Here is a 20,504-nt window from a genome sequence, read left to right on the forward strand (position 1 = left end):
CCCGCCGGCCGACCGACCCCTCCGCTCCCCCCCGCTCGGCCCGCGGCCGCCTCTCACCTGTACCACTGCCGGAACCTTGTCGCGGCCACCTGGCTCCGCTGAGGGAGCGCGAGCGCAGAGCGGCGCCGCGAAGGAAAGGCACGCGGCGCTCCGGGCCCGGCCCTCGGCCCGCCCGCCCCTCTCAGGGGGAGCGCTGCCGGGCTGCAGGCGATCGTTTTGGCGCAACGGCATCGGCGGCGTCACGGCCCCAGCGTTCCACCCGGGCTCCTGCAGGACGGCTCTCCATGCACCGAGAAAGGAGAACGCCCGCGGCCGCAGCCCGTCCCTCCCGCTGCTCCCGGTAACGGCCGCTCACGCAGCCCGGGCTACTGCGCCGTACTGCCGCCTCCTCCCCTCACCGCCCTTGCATAACGCGGCCCAGGCCGGCCCCGCTCCAACTGCGTATGTAACTGCAGCGCTTCAGCTGAAGGGAATCGTGTAATTGCGAGCGTGCTTACATACGCAGTGCTGGATTGGTTGTCTGCTGGTGTTGTTAAGTGGTTTGCCAGAAGAGAGCCGTTGTTTATTTCACTTTCAGTTAAATATTTAGGATGGCAAACATACATGCCTATATATATATATACACGTATATATACACATATACATACACACACATGCATATATATATATATATAATATATATATATATATATATATATATATATATATATATATATATATATATATTAGTCACCAAAGCAAATTCTGGGCTAGTTTGATTTGTTATCAAACTATTTGTTGGGTGGTTCTCACTATTCTCATTCCTGCTGGTGACCAGAAAGCACTTCTTTATCTAACATTCCCATGTTGAATCTGCCAGTTCTGCTCTTAGTTCAGAGATTGTTAGGATTACTTTGGAGAAGCTGCCTTCAACATGCATCACCACAGCAATGCAGTAAGATATGCATCAAACCCGCTATTGAAGAATCTTCCCAACTGCAAATAATACCAATTATTTATAGCCATAGAACACCTGGTATAGAAGCAAAAGTTCCTCACACGCACTTTTTCACTGCCCGGTTGTAATTTCACAGCTGTTACTGAGCTTTCTCCTTAAGCATTCATGAGGAACTACACACGTGGCAATGACTGCCAACCTGTAGTGGGACTGTCTTCCTGAATACTTAAGGAAAAACATTCTGATTAAGTAGGGTATTGTTCTTGTTGTGGAAGGATGTGTTCCTGAAGCATCATGTTATCAGTATTAGAGGTGTTGTTGTGTTTTTTTTTTACCTTTGATTTCTGTATAGACATAGAGAAGTCTATTCAGTAGTGGAAACTTCAAAAAAAGTTGTCTTCTGTATACAAGAAGAAGAAAACCTCCATAGCAGTAGCAGCCAGTATTTTTAGGTATGAGAGCCACAGTGCTTATCATTTGCAGCAATCTGCGTGGTTTACTACAAAACGTGTCTATGATTAAGGCTTTGATTCTGCAAACTTGCACTGACTTTTTGCTTCTGAAAAAAACAAATACTGATACAGTCTCACAATCCTATATCAAATCAATGCGTAGCTATAAGCATTTGCCTTTCCCAGAGTAGAAACTCATTCCTTGAGCAGTGAAACTGTCTTTTCCTTACCTCTTTCTTTACCACAGCATCCTTTAACTTTGCTCTTGGCAGCCTCAGCTCTGAAATGTGTCCAGCTTACTGGAACAGACCCCATAGCAACACCACACAGGCCCCATCACAGTAGGAAATCAGGGTAAAAACATTTCAAAGGTCATATAAGCCACCTTTCTGCTCCAAGGTAGAATCATCTGTGCCTTCATTATTTCTGACCAATGTTTGTCTAAACAGGTCATAAAAAGACTGCTACAGTTGAAATGTTAAAATTTGCCTTCCAAAACCTATTCTAGTGTTTATCTGTCTTTAGCATTCCACTGTTTCTCAACGTATATAACTTAAGTGTCCCATTATAAATTTAGTGCATTCTTGAAATACTTCAGTGAACATACAAGCAATTTGCCCCCTTCCATTTCTGAAGATGTGAAGTGATATTTAGGTTATTAGTGATATTTTACATTTCTGTAAACCTCATTCTTTGTTTCAAGAATGAAAGCAGGCCACCAACAACTGCCAGTTCTGCAGATGGCTGTGTACTAGCAACACATGGTAGCACTCTCTTGAGACTGAGAAATATGATTGCCAATGGTTGCTGAACTGGATACTCAGATTTTGTGGCTGGATCTGGTTTCTCAGGCAGAAGCACTGCTTCTGCTTCTGAGCATTCATAGTAACATCTGATCCTGGCAGCTAAGTGCCTAAGTCCTAAGCAAAGCATCCGCAAATAAACCCTTATCTAAGTCCGTGTGTACTATCATTGAAGCCAGCAAAAATACAGATGCTTAAATGCATTTTCTTTTTGCAGCATCTCAGAGTCTCTAAAAGTAATGAAGAATAATCTTCTACGCAGTTCTGAATATCCTAGTTTGACTACTTGTTTTGGTATGAAATGAGAACATTTAGTACTTAAGGAAAATGAATACGCAGGTCCATCAAAATACAACTATTTTGAGACTTGTGTTGGAGAAGTATCCAAAGGTAACGGTGTGCTAATTACAAATTAGTGATTACACAAATGATAAAAGGAAATCTAAGATAACCGTTTATAAAAGTAATAAATATAGTAGAATTTCATGAGAAATATGCATTGTTCACCTGGAAAATATGTTCTATTTACAAAAATAGAAGAAAAAATATTTTTATCTTCTTTTTTTCTGACCAATTAATATCATCCTCGTATATATTAGTACAGTGAATGTACTGTAAGGATTTCTACTGTCCATCATTTCCCAGTATCACAGAAAGGAAAATTACAAACTTCCACATTTTGTCTCAAACATTCATGAGAATCCTAGAGGTGGTACTATTGATTAAGATGGAAAATCAGTTACTTAAATACTGAGGTATTAATTTACCTATTTTAATTTGCATTCTTCATTTCACAGGCTGCAAAACATCTATGTTCCCAGACAGAAGAATAGCAGAGCTACTTAGAGCAGTTCCATTACCCAAAAAAGTAAGATTGTTTTTCTAAACACTGATACCTGTTTTGTATGTTTGGATCACACATTTTGTATAGTGGCAACATTTTGAACTGACAGGAATCCACGAGAAAGCAGTTTGGGGATATGCTTAAGACTTTCATATGTACTATTAACAAAATCTGATTTGTGAGAAAGCACACATTCTCTGAAGTATGTGTGTTTTCCCACTCCTAACCTGCAAAGTTTCATACATATATGCACACACATCTGTACACACACAGTATTGCTGACTCCTCTAGCTGCATTGATGAGTACTGAACATGACATAAAGCCCTGTTTTTCTTCTTTCCTGCAAGGCTGTCTCTAAGGTCTGTGGCATTTGACAGACCCCCCTCAGGTTTGATCTCACCAGAGAAACGGAACAAGCAAAACCTTCCGAAGTAGAAGCTGAAGTTTTAGAAGGTAAATAAAATCCCAAACTTAGTATTTTATATAATAAATATTTCATTTTAGAAGTAATGTTATGGTAGACTGGTTGGATTTGGCAGTCCTGATGTACCAGCTGACTTCATTGGATATCCTCATAGAAAATGCATATTATAGTCTATTATTAATTACTGTGCAGCTATGTACTAACTCTTCAAATATTTAAAATACAATCTGAAAAAATAACACTGACTTTCTGTCCTTAATAATAATTGACTGATTTCACTGATGCCAGATATTTTTTAGAAAAAAACATTTTCTTAATTTTTTTTTAGTTATTATTAATTTGATTTATTTACCACTTACGACCACTTTCAGAATTTGTAAGAGGCTGAAATTGAAAGAAGAGACAGAAAATAAGTTCTGTAGAAAGACTGAGAGAAGGTGAAAGAATTTTTGATTTTGCAATAGGCACAGTTTTAGGCAGACAAAAAAAACAACCTTTAACAGGAAAAAATGTTAAATGTTAAATGCTTTTAAAGAAGTTTTTCTTGAGGAGAAACGATGCCTTGTTTCTCTTTAAATAACATACACACATTCACATTAAAGAATACTGCAGAAGTATTTTCAGAACTGTAGAATTCAGAGAACAGCAGATCTACTCACTCTTCAGAAGCACTGTATAGTTGGTATAAGACTTGGCTTTTACCACAGCTTCATCCCAATAATAGCCAGCAGCTTGACAATTTGTAGATATCTTAGCATGTAGAAAACGTGAAATTAGTTTGCACGTATTTCTTCTATATGTAGTATTTATTTAGAAAATATATTTATTTTTAAAATCTATCAACTAATTGTAGGCTATCTAGTAGTGCTGATGTGTCACAGAGATCCACAAAAATATTTGTGATCATCGTATCTCCAGACAATTATTACCTTGCTATTTTAGAAGGGAAGCAAGTGGCTGTCTGCCAACATGGCTGAAGTAATTCATCTAGATTCTGTTTTAGAACAACAGGCTCTGATTTTCAAGACAAAAGTAGCAGCACGTTGAGCCAACACAAGCAGCAGTACGAATCCAAAGAGGAACTTAAGACCATCAGGTTCTTTTCCAAGAGTCCATAAGTAGTCATTAGACAAAACACAGTTCCAGTCAGCACTGTCCTGCTTTATATTACAACTGCTTAACTAAATTTAAAAAGCCTTTTAAACCAATTAAAATCTCCTGAATTACCCAGTTCTTACATATTTAGATATACAGTCTTCATTTGACTCCTCCTGAGTAAAGAATGAAATGTGTAATTATTTAACATGAAAATAGCTTAACGTCATGAAATTTTTGTGGGCATGCAGCACACAAAATGCACAGATACAAATTCCTATCTGTTTAGTGATTCAATAAGAAAATTACAAGATGAAGTGATTTTAAAATAACATGAAACACATAATAACGTTTTGGAATTTGAATGTCCTTAATAAGGTTAAGCAAGACATGAAGGCATTGACAAGGTTTTTTGGGAGGTTATGCCTGGGAGGAACAAATCCATCTGATACCATGATCTGAAGAACAACGTAACTGGGCGATACCTACTATGCAATAATACCTACTATGCAATAGTAGGTATGCTATTAGAAACAATACGCAAAATAAGTCATCTACTAAAAAATGATTGTAAGACAAATCTGCATATGTCAGGGACTATTACTAGATCTGGATCAGTTTGACACAACATACACAGATAATCAAGTACTGGCTAGACCTTAAATGTGATATAAAATGTTCTGATCCAAACTCAGCAGAACGAATGGTATATGTGAACATTTTTAGCTAGCACACATAAGTTTTGCAGGAGGTACTCAGTCCTGTGCCAAGCTTCATTACAGGTAGTTCCCATGTAAATTTTGCATTACATTGTTATTTGTCGTTCAGGTGAACAGCCAACATTTAGAGCAGTCCTGCAATATTTCTATCAGGAGGTGACTCATGTAGGACATAGGTGCATCTTTGGCATAAGCTTATTTATTCAAGAAATTATTTCCTTGAACACACTGGAGGAAAAGAGGAGAGTGACATCACTTTCCTTGCTTACAAATTCTTCTGCTTTTGTAAAATAAGTCTGACAGAAACTCATGGCTGCTCTTCAAGTTTTCTGATAAGAAAACGCAATCCCCATTTCTGTACTTGGACAAATCTCCCGAGGCACATGATTAACACCTTGCTCAGATCCTGCCACGTTTACCACCTCTTACTGTTCTAGCTCTCACAGTATGCATGAATGTTTCATTGTTCCTGTTCAGCTCTTACTTATTGACTGTACTCAGGCCCATGACTGAGCACAGTCACAAACATTTGTCAGAATAACAGTGTTATGAAAACACCTACAAAGAAAATGGTCATACTTCCACATTTCCCCCCTACCTCTCCCTCCCCATCTTCCTTTAACCATACAAACAGGGACAAAAAGTCTCCTGTTTTTCATTTTCTGCATGAATCAGTCAGAATGAGAGCACTACTGTGGGCAGTCTTGGACAAAGAAGCAAGGTTTGCATTCAGCTTTAAATGAAGGGAGATTAGGGAGGGTTGGTTTTTCTCCATAACATTTCTTCAGCATACTTGGGATGGTCATCAAGGCATAAATGCTTCAAGAACATATATTACGGTAACAGTCTGCTTTATTCCCATTCCTGTTCATTTTTAAAATGTATTTAGAGTCATTATCGTTCTCAAGAATGTCACATCACCAGAAATGCATCAGCAAGTCATGCACTGGCTAAATATAACACCTTACATCAGGTTCTGGAAGCAGCACAAAGTCAGGATATTGAGTGTGAGGTATTCTTTGTCATGCAACATTCCTTTTCATTTTGCTGGGACTTTGGTCTGAGCAGACACCACAGGGCATAATGAGGGTTATAAAACTGGGGAGGCTCACCAAAGAGGCTGTCGGCCACAACAAAATCTGATTATGGGCTTTATCCCTGACGCTTCTGATTTACCAGAGAAGAGGGAAAATTACAAGAGGCAATATTCTGTTTTTCACACCTGAGTACAGATAAAGCTTGAGGCATTATAATGTACTTCGATGCGTGTGCCTATTTTACATTGATTTTATATGTGATTTTTCTTGCTACTGTGATATCATTTACCATCATAGCACCTCTTGCTTCAGCTCTTCCCATTCTGCCAGTACCACACAGGGGAGGCTTTTGAGTTGCAGCCTTCATTTTACTCACTGAGCTTACTAAAGTGGTGTTATCCATGGTCTCAAAAGAAAGAAAAAAAAAAAGTAAAAAAGAATCAAAATCAAACAAGCACATAAAAAAAACCAAAAAACAAAAAACCAACCCAGTCTGGTTTGCAACAGAATAATTCAAAGAATATAAGTGGCAAAATAGGTTAGCCATCCTAATAGGTATGCTGGCACTGAACATACTGAACATAAATATTGTCATTTTAATTTTCTGTACTCATTTATGTTTACTATTTTCCTTTTTTTTTTTTTTTTTTTTTTCTTGTTATGTGGAGAGGACATCCCTGATTAGAGTGAAATAAATTTTTCTTATTGATTAGCCTTCATTCATTGAAGATTAAGCACACATAGAAAAGTAAGCCCAGTTATGTATCAACTCCTAGGTAGCTAAAAATACATCCTAGCTTGTTTTGATTATTCTATGCATTTGCTTAAAATGAAAAGCTCATGGGAAGATCATACATTCACAGAGCTGCCTGAGAGAATTTATAGCTTGTCAGCTGCATAAAGATATCATCTTCCAAAGTATTTTTGGGTGACACGGTAACAACTTTCAATAAGATGTTAAACAGAAATCTTGTGCTAGCTTTGCCTATATTCAGTTGTGATACTGCTTAGAACTTTATTTCTCTTGAAATGAAAGAAAATAAGTGCCATATTTGAACACAGTGAAATACACATCCTTTGTAATAATTCTGGAACAAATCCTACCCTGCTAGCCCTGTGGGAATAAAGAGAAGCATTGCACAGTGCATCCATTGCCACATAGACTCTGCAAGCTAGGACTGAATTCCAAGAGGCACACCCCAGGGAAGCACTTCAAGACATTATAAAATATTGTATGCCTGCACAGCCTTACGTGCAGCATTAGGAAAGCCTACCATGTCACCATCTTGTTTTTTAAATAATACGCAGTTGAAAGTGTATCATGTCAAGCTGAGACTGTTGCAGGCCTCTCTCCACTGCAACCCATTCTTCCTTAAAAAAGGAACTCTGAGGAGGGTGCTAATGGACAAAATCCCTCAGGAGATCATGAACTCCACAACAGGGGCATTCCTTGCTGCAGAGCTGTTGTTGCTGTTGGCCATCCTACATATTTAGGAATTTTGAATGTGTGCTAGGGAAAGCTACTGCCATAGCAATAGAACAATTCAACCCCTGTATGACCCCAGAGCACTCTATCTGGGGACCAATTCTGAAGAAATGGACTGCAGTAGTTTCATCAAACATGTCTGTCTCTTTAAACCTAAAACGGTAGACAATTTCCACAACCAATACATTTCATCTGCGAGCTTCCAATAAACAACCCCTGTAACTACAGTGGGAAGCCCTAGGAGGTGACCTGTCCTGGTAACTAATCAAAGCAGCATCTTCCCTAGCTGTACATCAAAGCAGCAGGAAAACTGAGTTTTAGAAAGGAATTGTTATTCATATGGAAAATCCAACTAATTAACCTTGTCAAAACTCTCATCAGTGACTGCAGAGTTTCTATAGCACTGCATCCAAAGTAATTTTTTGTTTACTGAGAAGAAATATTTTACTGTACTCATGGATACAGGAAATAACTTGATTTCAACTACTACATCTGCTACCTCTCCTCATTTCCCATTCAATTTTGACTATTTTGTATCCTTTTGCAATGTCTGCTCCATCAGGCTCAACTTTGATAATTGTGCACTGTGTTTTTCAGGATGGCAGATCTTGCTTTTTTTTCTTAGCTAGGAAGACTATTAAGAAACTGCTTTAACCAATGATCCCTTGAACCTTTTTCTCTTTTTTAACTGCTATTTACAGTGAGCCTCTCCTTTCAATATTATTGTCGCCTTCTGGATTGCTGCCTAACAGTTAGACATTAAAAAAGCAAAAGGGTATCTGGCATTGCTACCAAGGAGAAAGTACCCCCTGGGAATGAAAACAGGGCTGCTGCATCTGCTGAATTCTAATGGAAATGAATTTAATTTAGTTAGAGGATAGGCATTGGGGCTTTTTAGTGCCAGAGGCCTTCTAAAGCGTGCACGTGTTTATAATAAATCCTCAAAACTTTCAAATTTCATTCATATTTGCAGCTTTCTGATTTTGTATCTTTGTTACAACCTGGTGTTTAGTGAAGCCATAACACAGTCCTTTCACCATGCAAATTTTTTTTTCAATGTGGCTCATTCGGTTCAACCTGGCTACCAGCACTATGAGAAACTGCGTGGCAGAGGTGGAAACCTGCTTTTGTTGGTAGTGCTAAATGCATTGTCTAAGAAGCCTAAGCTTGCACATGTCAAACCTGTAACAGTCTTTTAGATACTATATCCAAAACCTCCTTACCCCAGAGAAGATGATAATTTTCTCATAACCTAGAATGGAGATAAGTTTCTACAGAGTTCTTCAATACAAATTAAGCTCAGATGTCATAAAATGCAATCTCTCATGCTGATGGAGGAGGAAAAAACAAGCAAAAAGTGAATCTCACTCCTAAAATTCTTGGCATGAGTTAAGAACTTTTCTAATCCATTCTTACTTTGAGTTTTGAATTGCAGTTGCAATGACTCTGAAATGCACTGTCATGTGGCTTAAGTATTAAAAAAAAAACAAAAAAACCCAACAACAACAAAAAACACCATACAGCTAACTTGAGTCAGAAACCCTCTGAACTGTCTATTTCTTTGTCTTCCAGATCAGTTGCCATATGCTTTTTCTTTTTTCATATGTGTGTTCCCAAAGAAATTAGCTCAGGCCAAGCACTGTAACTATGCACTATTACCCATACAGACAAGTTACTGGTTAAATGTCCTTCTTTTGGAGATTGGACAGATGTTATTTCCTACTTGAAAAGGATTGTGTTAACTATGACAAATTCTGAGTAATGTAGGCATTGTACTTTGTTAGTAATCCGTGAAGATTTGCTTAGGCAGAACTAAACTGGGAATACCCTTTCCAGTACATCCCCTTTGTACATATAGTACCTATCTTCCATATCCTAGAATATTCTGAATTCAGAAAGTTAGCAAGAATTTTGTGTCTCTGTCCCCAGGAACAGATTCCATGTATCCTGGGGGAGTGTGAAATTACTGTTGCACTTCCCAAGTACAATTTGTGTGTGCATGAAAAGACCACTGCTACATTTGTTCCTCTGCCTTACAGTACCCACAATGGGACTTGGAAAGACCCACTCCTCACGACTGTAATTGAAAGAGTGTCCCAACTGAACAGCCATGACACTACAATGCTTCTGGACTACTCCTTACCCTTTTGCTGTCACATCTGAGAGAACACAGGGAAAAGCAGCAAAGTTGCCTATAAGCAATCCCATGACCAAGGCGCAGATACACAGCTCAGATGCAGGTGGCTCAATTTCTGTGATATAAGACCAAATTTAAATCTTTGACTTCGACAAATGGCAACAGAGCACCTCTTCAGACTACAAGATGCTGAAGCGTATTAGGCAAAACATACCAATTAGATTTTCAGAGATCTTGCTCATACTTTCCTAATCTTATTTGATCACAGGTCCCTTTACATTGCCTTTATAGCATCAAGACCTGTTTCACATCAGGCTAAGTTGCACAGGTAATTATTTTATTAAATATACCCGTGCCTGTGATTCATATTCGTATGTCAGGGTTTCAGTATGTTAGTTTATGAATGAACATAAAATTGCAAGGAGATTTCCTGCCCCACAGAGCTTATTATATAAGATGGGAGAAAGAAAGGGAAACAGAGCCGAAAGAAATTGGCAAGACAATAAGAGCTAGCAATATAGGAAGTACTTACAGTATACTGCCATCCTGATATTTGTCCTGCTTTGTAGGTGTGGGGAAAAATGTTTACTGGAATTTGAAGGAAAACAGTTTTTACAGATGTGCAAAACCTATTATGAAGCATAAAAATCACAACAGAAAAATAGGATTTAATCATTCAGTACCAGAGGTACCATTAAACCCATTCACTGCCTTTCCTTTAAGCAGAAGGATGGCTAATTTGATGCAATATGTAAAACTGTACCATCTCAGAAATGGAAGGTATTTCCAAAGTCACTGTCTAGGAGAAAAAACAAACAACTTTTTAATCAAGACAGACAGCAGAGTACCAGTACCAGAATAAATAGGTTTGTTTACTGTGAGGAACATATGATGTTAAAAATACTTTTTTTTTCCCCGGCTGACATAGTATAATTGTTGAGAAGTGAGCTGTAGTTTTGACAGTCAGCCCTTACAACGTGGTTTTGGAAAGCATTTTGCATTACTACTAGTTAGAACAGAAGAATCCCCTGGCATCACCACTGGCTTAAACACAGATTCATTTATACACACTCCATTTTTCATGAGATGCCCACATCAGTCATGTAATATTACTTCTCAGAGAAGCCTTGTTGATTTTTCTCCACTGTTTTATACTAGGACAAGTCTTCTACCATTTTCTTTTTGCTATTTCATGTCCCAAGACACAGTAGAGAAGCTCCTGCCTTTCACTGTATTCCTCTGCTGGCTATATAGAGTAATTTTCATGCTTAGTGTGCATAAGACCTTCATTAGGAGAGATCCATTTTATCCAGAAGATCTCTCTGGTCTGTAAAAAGGTCAAGGCTATTTCTCTGGTTGCATCTCAGCATTAGGTCTTCTCTGCTTACTGAAATTCTAGGCTGAATTTCATCTTCTAAAGAGGTAGATTTTTGTATTCTTATGCATCTGCATGAACAGTTACATTTAACTTACACAGGACTGATACCTGCTTATAAAATACCTTGGGAATACTGTAGTATTAGGGTTGGGTGTAGCAGAAAATATTTGTATCCCATTTGTGCTATGGGAACACAGCCCTTTACTATCTCAATAGCAGACACAGAAATATTTGAGGGCCACGCATGAATAGCTGAGCTATAGCCAATAGATCTCCTGGGCAAACTCATACATTGCTTTTAAGAACTGCAGGTCTTTCTGTCCCTTTGATGATTGTGCAGTGGTGAACAAAAAGCTCTGCATTCAACCTCCAGTTCTGCAGAGAGAGTGGAAACTGCTATCACAGTTGTTCTGTACGTATACGCTAACGTTCTGAGCTACAATTCATGGGCAATCTCCCATAGGCTTCAATAGTTGGTCAGAAGAGCTGAAAGCAGTAAGTTTTTTTGTTGGTTGTTTTGTTGTTCCCCCCACTCTCCCTCAACTGTTATCGTCAGTAGTTTTAGATATTAATCCCATCTGACCTCCATCAATACAAATGTAATTGGTCAAGTAGCAAGTCTTCAAGAAGATCCCCATGTACTTGCTGATAATTCTCAGGAAAAGCTCTAGTTTATTACATTCCTTTACTGAAACAGAGGCAAAAGAATTGCTTGAAATCTCACAGTTTCAGAATTTCTAACAAGCACTGTGTTAGAATCTCTGTGGCTTTAACGATTTGAGCCTAACGAGCAGACTAATTGCTCAAGTCATTGAATCTCTCAGCTGGAAAGAGATCGCTACCTGTAATTTAATTTATTAACTACGCACATACCTTTAATTCTCTGTAGGAACTAAATAAAGGATAAGAAGTGCAATAACAGCTCTTAAAGCCACACATTTAAGTGGCTATGAATTAACTTCCTTAGTTACTGCATAATCGATCATATTTTCCTTCTCTTGTCTTCTGTACTTCTGAAAAAGCTAACTAGATAAAAGAGAAACAAAGAACTTGTGAAGAAATAGTAAGGATCACTTGACACAACTGGATAGATGCGGCAGGAAATTGAAATTGTTTTCACATCCTGATTTTTACCTTACTAATCTTTTTATAGAGGTTTTGCTGGTAACTTCCTGTTTGGAAAAGAGCAAGAGTCCGCATAGTGAGAAAGAATCTTCTAAGCTTAATTGAGACGCTGTACGGAGGACAATATATGCTCCTCTATACGATAAGGCTTCAGTTCATATTGTTGCAAATATGTATTAGTTTTATCACTTAAGAAATGGAGAACAATGGTAGCCTCTGAACCCCTTTTGCAAAGCATAATTCAAAAAAGGAAAATAATATTCTTTTTAAAAACACAACTGAAGAACTCACAAGTGATGAAATAACAAGATTTTGGACTTCATATAACCTGAACGTGGTCTCCTTTCCAGAGACCGTAATCTAATTTCACCCACAGCAAGATCTGAAATAATTTCATTACTAGAGGGGTAAAATATACTGCACGTCTGTAAATTAATCATGAGAGATAGAGGGAATGTTTTCACGTGGCTCACACAAGAATATGAGGTTATGATATTCTTGTGAATATCATAAGAATGATATTCATTCTTATATGAATATAAGAATTATATTCTTATATTCATAAGAATATAAACAGAAATCACTTCCCACTCTATTGAATAGTGCTCTCCAGTTTAACATATCTCGCTACACAGCACTTACATCCCCTACAAGGAGAACAGCTCACAATACAAATTAGTAATTTCTTGGGTAACAGCACAGTGATGTTACAAAGAACGTGTCTGTTATCCTATCAAATTCCTCCCCTGCACAACAGACACGATGCAAGTCTTCAAACGTAAGTCAGCATTTAAGCATCAAGAAACAAAAAGGAATGTGGAGTCAGTATCTATCAAGATGAGGATTTTTTTTTTAATGTTACCTCATTTGTTACTATCTTATTTTTAGCTCAGTGTTGATTTGTTACAATATTCATCCTCCTCACTGTCATTAGTCTATTCACACCGTGATCATGCTTATATTCTGTAATTAATATATCTCTACTTCGGCACTTACTATATTTGTGGTTTTATTAGGTATATTTCCAATACAAAAAACCCCACACCACCACAAAAGAAAACCCTATAAACACATCAGCACTTAAATGAATGCATCAGCATAAAATCACAAAATGCTTCTTCAGAAAACACACTCAATATACTCAGTTCATACAGCTGCAGACACCCGTATGATGTGATACGTACAGAATAGAAATAATACAATATATGAAAATACCTGACACGTTTCACACACTGTGCATCTGCAGCCCATTGCAGAGACACCCAAAGGCCTTGGATTTACTTAGATTTATCTTTCAGGGATTCTAGGAAGTCTTAAGTGGACCTTCAAGTATTGTGAGAACACCTTTAATTTATTCTGAAATGCATGCATTGACTACACTCTAAATGTTTAGAGTTAACTAGAATTAACTGCTGCTGAATGTTTTCCACCATTCTTTCCCTACTGGCACTATGCTCCTCTTTGCAGAAACTGAACTTTATACATGGCAACATGTAAACTTCTCTTGACCCATCCAAGAGGCCAGAAGAACTGCACACACAGTCTATTTTAATTTCTTTACAGTCAGCTTGTGAAAAAGGTCACTATGCAGAGCATGGGTGTGTCAAAGCCCATTGACACAGATAGCAACATTACGTAGGTACACAGGCGTGAAGCTTGTGCAGGAAGTTGCAATTCCAGGTTATGTGTAACCTCTCTCTGCTACATAACAGAAGTCGCTGTGATTGGCTTGATTGGTTCTAAGAAATGAACTGGTTGAAAGATAAGGGAACTTACCTACTTTTGTCATCCACTTTGCTTTCAAGAGCAACATCCATCACGCAATAAAAGTGATGCTCAGAGCACCAGAATAAGCCTTGGGGCTGTGGCCCCATTGCCCATGCTGCACTCTGTTTTAATTTTGACTCTCCCCCAAGTCTCACCAAAAGCTCTGTCCACCCCCTTGCTGTCTAGTCTGATCCCACAGTACATATACATTTTACTGTTAGCATCTTAATGATTTTGAGTTGCAAACTCTTTCACTGGTATACGTTCCAAGGAATATCATTAAAGTTTAAAAGAAAAATTAAAAAAGATGCTAATATAAATAGATTCTAACTCCAGATAGAGTAACATAACATACTGTTATTAGCTGGTGTAATAGAATACATTTCTTAAACGTATGTACTCATAATTTTGACAAGGTATCTAGAATTTTTATTCCAGAATATGTAGAAATAAAAACTTAAGTGAAGTTCCCCCAAACGTGTTTTGTTTAGTTTGATGGACTTGCCTGTATTTCTCATTTGGAGAACAGCAGAATATGCCATGCTTTTCCTAGCATACGCATTCATTAATATTTCCTCTTGAACTGCCCTGCTCAGGAGGGAGTTTCCCAAAGGAAAGCCTTCCAAATAGTTCCCCGTGTCAACTTGTGACCCTGAAGCAAGCTAGCTGACATGCCAGTGTCTTCCAAGGGTGACATATCTATTGCCCTGATACATGAGCACCTTGAACCCAATGTTATGTACTCTGAATTGCAGGGATGAATTCACCAAGATGCAATACTGCTGATTTAGTTGGATTACGTGGGGTTGTGGAACTCAGTAACATTTTCATCTCTATTTTAAAAGCATACTGCAGAAAAGCAAAAAAACCCCTAAGAATGCCTGAGTAGATCAGTTTCTATTTTTCCCCCCTGCTACTTCTCTGGCAGATATTAGCCTTAGAAATGGAGAAATTGCAGCATACTATATAAATACTATGACTGTGGAAAGTGTCATTCTGTTTCTTGCTTGCTCGTTTTTAATGCTATTATGATCTTTAGAAATAGATCTTCTGAATACCTGTTACTTTCTGACATATTTTTCCTGTTTCCACCACCATACTAACTACATTTTAAAACAGCAACATTTAGCCTCCTAACTACTTAGTTCCTATTTAAAGGTGTTACCCAAACCTAATTGTCAGAAGTATTTTTGAGTGGAGAATTCTTCTCCTTGAATGTAGCATGGATACTTAACATCTCTATTCATTTTTCCAGCACTTTTAAACACAGGACAGCTGTGTCTTCTTTTTTCCCCCCTGAATGATCATCCAGGAACATTCAAACATTTTATACTTTGTTTCCAATAGAAATATTACTGTATGATTTGCCGATTCTCCAGAAGTCTTTTCACATGCAGTGTTGGCCAGGTCTGACCCTTTGCCCGTGCATTATGATATTAGCCAACCATTTGATTTTTCCTGTGTTTGTCCAATTCCTATTAATGCTTCGCGAATACAGAGAAGAAAAGACAAGGAAGTGTGTTCCATAGTTGGTGCATCTGGTGTCTCCCATTTTTAGGAGTAATTATAAGAACAACACAGCTTTTCAATGATAAAAATACTGTCTTTTTCTTGTGGCAAAAGCAGCACCGATTGCAGCAGCTTTGCTCAGACATAGCAAAAGAGAACAGTTCAGGTCCAACACCCTGCTCAAAGCAGATCCAAGTAGATCTAGTGGAGCAGGCTTTTGTCCTGGCAGTTCACTGAGGACAAAGATACCATGACTTCTCTAGGCATCTGTTCTAGTATCTAATCAATCTCACAATGAAATTATTTTTCTTCATATCTACCAAAGTTTCCTGAGTTCCATTCTTTGTTTTTCATCCCGTCACTGTGTACTGCTGGTATGAATCTGTCCTTTAAAAACAGTTTGGAGAACAATAAGGCTTCCCCCTTATCTTCTTTTCTTCAGGTTCAGCAAACCCAGTTCTTGATCTCCCTTCATTTACCATGTACTTCAGCATCCCTGGCCATCTTTTTGGTCTTTTGCTGAGTTAATCCAGTACATCAATGCCTCTCTCATACTGAAGTCATTAAAAGGTTTCTATCACTCATGTACCACTCAGATATACCTCAATTAAATGGCTGTGAAAGCTTTCAAGTTTACCTGCAAGTAACAGTAGAGTTTATTATTTTTATTTATTTTTACGTCTTTTTTTTTATGTCTTATTTCTGCATTTTATGTCCTCAATTTTGCACAAAGATTTTACACACTACAATATACATTATTTAATATTTAACCATGCAAGAAGCTGTCAAACTTCTGCTCTCTGAAATTTTTCTGCTGGAATTAGGAACTGGAAACTAGGACGCTTGCTGCGTAAGCCTTACCATCTCTCACAATAAAAAGAAATATTAACGAGGACATCAGGACTTTGAAATGTGTCAAAGTTTTGCTGTCCTAGATTTAAAAAAGGAAATAGCAATGCAGTGCCTGCTACACTGAGACTGACTCCTGGGAGCCAGAGGGAAAGCAGATGAAAAGCAACTTCTTTTTTTTTTTTTTTTTTTTTTTTTTAAATGATATCACAGGTTTCTAAGTTTAAGCCTGTAAATAGAGGCATCTTGTAAAGATTTTTAAGTGATACCTTATCTCACTTTTAATGTTTCTATTTTAACATTCTATTCATATACAGAAAAACGGTACAGGGATTATGTCACCTCACAAACACATAAAACAACAATCAGTAATTCTGTGCTTCAGAATAAAAGATTATGCAAACATAAGCCTTCTCTTGATTAGTGTTGACAAAAGCTAAACAAAACATGTTCTCTTGCTCACAACCGTACCTCACAAAGCACAGCTCCAGCGAGGACTGTGCAAACAGCAGAGGTAGGGCAACAGACTCACGTAGGCTACAGTGATGGAGCAAATACTGCTTCTTTCTAAGAAAATACTGCCTATAATCCTACAGTAGTGCACCTGTATCTGTCTAGTACTGGCAGATTGCCTCATGTTTTCTCCAAATGGCTTCTGAAGCACTCAAAGAAATCCATGGCTCTAAAGGAGAATCAGGTCATGTACAATAAATAAATCAGGACCCTGCTTGAATTCATTCTCAGTCAACAACATACCTTCCATACACTTTTTTTAGGCCAAGGGACACCTGGAGGCAAAAAAAGGGACTCAAAATCCTTAATTCCCATATAAAATGGATGACTAGATTCATCAGATATTTAATTTCAGAAACATTAGCCTGCATTGCAGGCACAAAATATTTGACCTCATTCATCTAAACTACTGCAAAAAACAGACAAAGAAAGTAGTGAAAAATATACTTAAAATTAGAAACTGAGATATTCAGACAGCATGTGCTAAATGCAGTTTTTTCAGTGTCAAAAAAGGAGCGCTGGAGTCAGGAAGTTCCATGAGAAGTGAAAATGACAGCGGCTTGAGTAGTGAGAAGGAAGTGAGAATTAATCTAGCTAGCTCACAGTTTGTGTGTAGGCAACATCTTCCTTTGTATTTATGTAGTATGGTTATACAAACCTCAGTCTAACCCCAGTTAGTGAAAATTTCCAGCCCCTGGCAGGTTTCTAAGGCAACTAGTTAATAGTGACAAAGGAATTAGACAGATCTGCTGCAAACTTCTTGCATAAAAAGGTACAGTTTGCATGGAAGCAACTGACCTTTGTTGAAAGTCACATCAGCATAAACAGAAGTGTTGTCTTTCCATAACAAACACTTGCATAACAAGGGCAATCCCTGAACAAATGAATTTCAGTACCTTACAAAATACAGGGAAGCAAGACTGTAGCTGGAAATTACCACACTCACAAAGAATGCATCTACTTAGTCTCCTTTTTATACTTAAGAAAATATTCAGAAGAACTGTCACTTCCACTTCTCTGTAGTGGTTCAAGAACGTTAATCAGCCATCTTTTTTTTTTTTTTTTTTTTTTTTATGTCTTGTTGCCAATCTGCCATATTTGAATTTCACTCATTATCAGTCTGGAGTTGGTAGTTGCTGTTTCCAGTCAATTTTCTAACCTTAATTTTTCAGAACAAAGATGTTTAAAATTACTAGGCAGGGCACTAACTTCCCTGATGGATAATAATCAATATAATTGTTGAAGGTCATTGAAAAGAATTACAGGAAAATTAATGTGATTTTATCTGAAGCACTTCGATACTTTTGAGAAAAAAAAATAGTCTGCAATTCAAGAACAAAATCTATGCATAAAACTTTAAAAGAAACTACCAGTTTCACTACTTAAACTAAAAGTTTCGAAAGAAACATTTTTTCCTCTCAAGTATTGCCAAGAGTGACAATATTATGCTTATTACATTGAAGACCAGTGTAGAAACTGACAAACCATATTGACCAAACTAGTAAAAGCAAACAAAATGAAAGCATGAAAATTATGTATTTGTATGTTTTAAGAGCTACTGATAGAGGAAGGATATGCTGTTTCAAACTATTCTGCCTTGTATTTTTTTTATTTTTATTTTTATTTTTTTTAGTTTTGTTCTTTTTAAATCTAAATAAGAAATACACAAAGGTATCCAGCTTCTTAAGACAACACAGTTAAGGTGGACCTCTGATCTTACCCAGCTCACCACACCATCTTGGAAACTTAATCCATTATACCTCTGAATAACCTGAAAGAGGCCTAGAAACAAAAATACTAAAGCGAATTCAAAGTAGTCATAGGAGGAAATGGGCAGGGAAGAATCTGTTCCTTTTCAGTATAACATTTAGGAAGAGACAAAGTAAATACAGCACAATCTCAATCACTTACATGCCAAGAAAAAGGATCAACTGTGTTTGAAACAAGTAATTTATTATGGTTTATATAGTCCATGTATGCGCCCACATCCCCCTACAGCTATTTGGATACCAATGTCACATTGACTTCTACCTACTACAATCTGGGAAAGAAGCCAAAAATAACTTTTCCACTGGCCTTTGATGGCTATGTTTTCTACCAAGCCAAGGAAAATTTCAGAGGGACATTCAAAAAGTAAAAGTAATTTTATACTAAAATCTGGACAGATTATTTTTGTAAATAAAATGTGACAAATCCTAAAAAAAAAATCTAACTCTATGCCTTATGAATATTTAAGTACTTAATTAAAACTTGTGTAGCATTTTCAACAATAATATGTTACATTGTGTTACAAAATTAATCCTTATAGCTTGTAACACGTTGGCATATCAAAACTTTAAAAACTTAGAAAAACAGTAATTTAGATTACTTTGACACAAAGTACTATAAAAGTGTATGAAGAGAGAAAATTGAGTATAGTAATTTATTACAGAGCTGTCTAGGTTGGGAAAGACCATGAAGATCACGAAGTCCAACTATCAACCTGACCTACTGAGCCCCATCTCTAAACCATGTCTCTCAGTGCCACATCCGCTTGTATCTTACATACCTCTGGCAGCGGGGATTCCATGCACAGCACATTCCAAAGTTTGACCATCCTCCCCATGAAGAAGATCTTCCTAATAAGAAAGCTCAACTTCCCTGGTACAACTTGAGACCGTTTCCTCACATTCTATCTCTTGTCACCTAAATAAAAGAGTGACATTCTTGCTGCTACAGCTTTTCAAGCAGTTAAAGAGATCAGAGAGGTCTCCATAATATCAATATCCTTCTGGTACTGATGAGCTCAAAGCTGAACACAGCATTCAAGGTTCTCTGTCACCAATGCCTCATAGAAGTGGACAACTGCTCCCGTAATCCTGCTGCCCATGCTATTTCTAACACAGGTCAGAATGCCTTTGGCCTTCTTGGCCACCTGAGCACACTATCAGCTCACATTTAGTCAAATACCAACCAGCACCCCCCTCCAGGTCTTTCCCTGCTGGGCAGCTTTTCAGTCGCACTTCCCCATGCCTATACCACTGTTTGATTCACGCTCAAAAGCAGAAAATATTATTCATTCATATTATTACATATGTTCAACTACATATAAACAAAACTCTGCTATTCCCTATTCCCCAGAATGATTCCTACTATGTTTATTAACTGTAGAATGAACACAACTTGACCATGCAACTTAAATTCAATCAAGAAGGCTAATTACTTTGAGGTTGTAACTTACATTATGGTAGTAAAGAATTACATTTGCTTTCTAATTAGTCAATGATATCAATGTCAGTCATCACTACTAACATTTAGGGACAATAATAAATATATTGAGAGATATTTCCTTCATGGATATATGACAGCATTGGATTTTCATGCAGCATTTAACATGTCAAGAGAGCAGCTCACTACTTCTCAGATTTGGTCATAAAGGCCAGAATCCA

General features: G+C 37.6%; 1 long non-coding RNA gene across 9 annotated transcripts in view; it reads left to right on the top strand.

Annotated features, from left to right (window-relative positions):
* Positions 1 to 183: 183 nt before the first annotated feature.
* The window catches only part of LOC128081897 (uncharacterized), a 62,756-nt gene continuing 42,435 nt past the window's right edge, over positions 184 to 20,504 (top strand). For 3 of the 9 annotated variants that reach the window (XR_008207442.1, XR_008207444.1, XR_008207445.1), the window contains exons 1-3: positions 195 to 441; positions 2,990 to 3,060; positions 3,385 to 3,490. This is a non-coding gene — a long non-coding RNA (uncharacterized LOC128081897). Of the gene's footprint in view, positions 442 to 785; positions 1,390 to 2,989; positions 3,061 to 3,384; positions 3,491 to 10,203; positions 10,264 to 20,504 lie in introns of those variants that run through there. The other 6 variants (XR_008207449.1, XR_008207448.1, XR_008207447.1 and 3 more) reach the window with 6 other exon arrangements.

Source organism: Tympanuchus pallidicinctus, unplaced genomic scaffold (genome assembly GCF_026119805.1).
Source record: "Tympanuchus pallidicinctus isolate F22 unplaced genomic scaffold, pur_lepc_1.0 scaffold22, whole genome shotgun sequence".
Lineage (NCBI taxonomy): Eukaryota > Metazoa > Chordata > Aves > Galliformes > Phasianidae > Tympanuchus > Tympanuchus pallidicinctus.